Source organism: Neoarius graeffei, chromosome 3 (assembly GCF_027579695.1).
Source record: "Neoarius graeffei isolate fNeoGra1 chromosome 3, fNeoGra1.pri, whole genome shotgun sequence".
Classification (NCBI taxonomy): Eukaryota; Metazoa; Chordata; class Actinopteri; order Siluriformes; family Ariidae; genus Neoarius; species Neoarius graeffei.
The window spans coordinates 63,837,329-63,841,559 of NC_083571.1; the positions used below are offsets into that span (position 1 = coordinate 63,837,329).

The window sequence follows — 4,231 nt, forward strand, 5'->3', positions numbered from 1 at the left end:
ATGGTCTCACTCGAGCCATACTTCTCCATTATTCACGAAATGTTTATGAATGGAGAAACATATCGGCAGATTTCAGAGAAGCTGCGAGAAATGGGTGTCCAGCGGGGAATATCAGAGATCAGTGTCCGGAGACTACTTGCAACACACAACATGCGAAGAAAAGGACAAACGTCTGACTCAGACCTTGAAATTGCCGTCTTTCGTGCAATAACTCAGGTGGGCCTGCACAATTACAAAATATTTGCAAATGTACCATTTGCCGTAGTCCTTGGCCAAAAAATATAGCATACTGGTACCATCTGGGTGGGCAAATTGTAGTTGTGATTTCTACATATGTGATATGATAGACCTCTAAGATTGGTATCTTTTCTGTGGTTATCACCTAATGAATTACCCCACCCCATAAAATAAATAGCATTTTAGACACCGGGGGGATATCCGGGTTGAAATCATGGTTAATACACTTGTCAGTGTTGTATGATATAGCCTAGAGGTTGGTATCGTTTTAAAGACTATATCCATTTAAGCACATTGTTGAAGTCATCCTTCTTAGTTCAATGGTGAACAATGAACAGTGACCCCTGTGGTTGGTACAGGTGTCTGCTCTGGCCCATAGGCTACTGTAGCATGCCATGTACCATGGCACGAACAAAGGAGATTTCTGAGGACCTCAGAAAAAGCATTGTTGATGCTAATCAGGCTGAAAAAGGTTACAAAACCATATCTAAAGAGTTTGGACTCCACCAATCCACAGTCAGACAGACTGTGTACAAATGGAGGAAATTCAAGACCATTGTTACCCTCCCCAGGAGTGGTCGACCAACAGAGATCACTCCAGGAGCAAGGCGTGTAATAGTCGGCAAGGTCACAAAGGACCCCAGGGTAACTTCTCAGCAACTGAAGGTCTCTCTCACATTAGCCAATGTTAATGTTCATGAGTCCACCATCAGGAAAACACTGAACAACAATGGTGTGCATGGCAGGGTTGCAAGGAGAAAGCCACTGCTCTCCAAAAAGAACATTGCTGCTCATCTGCAGTTTGCTAAAGATCACGTGGACAAGCCAGAAGGCTATTGGAAAAATGTTCTGTGGACGGATAAGACTAAAATAGAAATTTTTGGCTTAAATGAGAAGCGTTATGTTTGGAGAAAGGAAAGCACTCCATTCCAGCATAAGAACCTTATCCCATCTGTGAAACATGGTGGTGGTAGTATCATGGTTTGGGCCTGTTTTGCTGCATCTGGGCCAGGACAGCTTGCCATCATTGATGGAACAATGAATTCTGAATTATACCAGCGAATTCCAAAGGAAAATGTCAGGACATCTGTCCATGAACTGAATCTCAAGAGAAGGTGGGTCATGCAGCAAGACAATGACCCTAAGCACACAAGTCGTTCTACCAAAGAATGGTTAAAGGAGAATAAAGTTAATGTTTTGGAATGGCCAAGTCAAAGTCCTGACCTTAATCCAATCGAAATGTTGTGGAAGGACCTAAAGCGAGCAGTTCATGTGAGGAAACCCACCAACATCCCAGAGCTGAATCTGTTCTGTACGGAGGAATGGGCTAAAATTCCTCCAAGCCGGTGTGCAGGACTGATCAACAGCTACCAGAAACGTTTAGTTGCAGTTATAGCTGCACAAGGGGGTCACACCAGATACTGAAAGCAAAGGTTCACATACTTTTGCCACTCACAGATATGTAATATTGGACTATTTTCCTCAATAAATAAATGACCAAGTATAATATTTTTGTCTCATTTGTTTAACTGGGTTCTCTTTATCTACTTTTAGGACTTGGGTGAAAATCTGATGATGTTTTAGGTCATATTTATGCAGAAATATAGACAATTCTAAAGGGTTCACAAACTTTCAAGCACCACTGTATGACTAACAAAACATAGACTTCATCTAAGTACAGCCTAAAGTGATTATATTTTCTTTTTTGCATAGGGTACCCATAACTTGAACCCAATCCCATATGATGCGGAATGTATGGGACACAAATTACACATGGACCAAAATGAAAAATTGGCCATGTTTGGAGCGACTTTTGTGATTGCTGTAGACGGCTATAGCAAGAAAATTGTTGCAAATGCAACTATGCCTGTAAAAAACAATCTAACCATCTTCGACCAAGTGTACAGGTCAGTGTTGTATGTTCTTTTTCAAAGAAAATATTTGAATTAAAATGAAATAATACTGTTGGAGCCATATTTAAGTTTCCTTGAATGTGCCCATTTAAATCTGCTTTGTGAAATTACTGGTTACCTGAGAAAGAAAGAGGTTTTAAGTCAGTGTCATTGTACATACTTACCTGCTATGTTTATATGCTTTTCTGATATATTTATATACTTACCTTTACATGCTTACCTGATGTGTAGATACTTACCTGATGTGTACTTTACATGGAATGCGCGTTGAAACTGCCTCACACTCTGCCTCATGTGGCCGAAGAAATGTTTGGTGAGAAATGGCCACTACAAATATCAATAATTAAAATGTTTCATATGTAGACCAGCAGTAACACATTATGGAATGTGGGATCAGCTGTGAGTGGATCATGGCAAAGAGTTTTACCTCTGCCTGTACATGCAAGAGAGGCTGTCGGAATATAGACACAACCAGCAACGAGAGCCGTACCTCCAAACTCAGTCATCAAGGGTAATGGTAACCATCTGCAAATTATCAGCCTACATTACACCATGAAAACTGACAAGTATTAAGCCAAGTATTACCCTTAAGTAGAAGCTTGAGGTAGCTGTCAGCTACCTCTTTTCTTTCTTTCCTTCTTTTTTTTTTTACAGAATCATACAGTGGAAAGATTGTGGCCAGAAATCAATAATCGAGTGACCTACCCACTTAAGGAGGCCCTGGTACAGTTACAAGATCAGGAAGCAATAGACATGGATGACAGCCTGACAAAGTTTGTTACATCCAATCTGACAAGCCAGATGTGCGAGATTGGCCTAAACAGATTTGTGCATTCGTGAAATGCTCACAGGATCCCAGGTGTGTACATATCCCATACAAGTTATTCACTTTAACAGATTCTAAAATGGGGGCGGCGTGGTGGTGTAGTGATTAGCGCTGTCGCCTCACAGCAAGAAGGTCCTGGGTTCGAGCCCTGTGGCCGGCGAGGGCCTTTCTGTGTGGAGTTTGCATGTTCTCCCCGTGTCCGCGTGGGTTTCCTCCGGGTGCTCCGGTTTCCCCCACAGTCCAAAGACATGCAGGTTAGGTTAACCGGTGACTCTAAATTGAGCGTAGGTGTGAATGTGAGTGTGAATGGTTGTCTATGTGTCAGCCCTGTGATGACCTGGCGACTTGTCCAGGGTGTACCCCGCCTTTCGCCCGTAGTCAGCTGGGATAGGCTCCAGCTTGCCTGCGACCCTGTAGAAGGATAAAGCGGCTAGAGATAATGAGATGAGATGAGATTCTAAAATGGTTTTGAACATCACAACAAACATGTGTGTTCTTAAAGGCAAAGGGATACCAAATCATCTGGCAGGGACAGGAACGCTGAGAAAGATCTTATGCCAGATACCACTGTAGCAGCTGACATGTACGAGAGGGACATGGGATCTTCCCTCACCAGAATATCTTCATTTGGAAGTGACCCCTTTATGTCGGAGACAGACAAAGTGAGAGCAGAGCAGCTCTTTACACAGTATTACCCGGACCTTTCAGTTCTTTTTGATAATGCTGTCAATTACAACTACACTCCATTCAAAGACGCACTGATCTACCTCATTGATGTAACAAAGATGTTCTTAATTTCATTTGAGACTCTGATGAAGACGTGGCAAATGTCGAGAAAGTTGTTTCACTTCTGAGTTGCTCCGGTGAACCTCCTGTTCTTAATTTCATGTTTATCTCATCTATTAAAGTCCATATGTCTTAATACAAGTCTGGAGAAGATCTTTATGTTCTGTTTAAGTAGACCTACTGGAACTATGGCCATTATGCAGTCACAACTGTAAAAGTACAGGGTAGAGCTAATGTTGAGCCAAATGTTAATAACACCAAGTCAATTCTATTTTTTTTATCACAAAAATATTTATTTTGCTGGAAAACAAAAAAATACTTGTAAAAAGAGAGAACAATGGAACAGACACACAGTCAGTGGGTCCAGCTTTGAGATCCTCCTCATGGAATGGAATGGCACATGAATACACACACACACACACACACACACACACACACACCACAGTGTGGCGTTCCAAAAACATCAACA

At 41.8% G+C, this 4,231-nt stretch overlaps 1 pseudogene; it reads left to right on the forward strand.

Annotated features, from left to right (window-relative positions):
• On the forward strand, positions 1-3,830 carry LOC132882582 (uncharacterized; annotated as a pseudogene).
• The last annotated feature ends 401 nt before the right edge of the window (positions 3,831-4,231 follow it).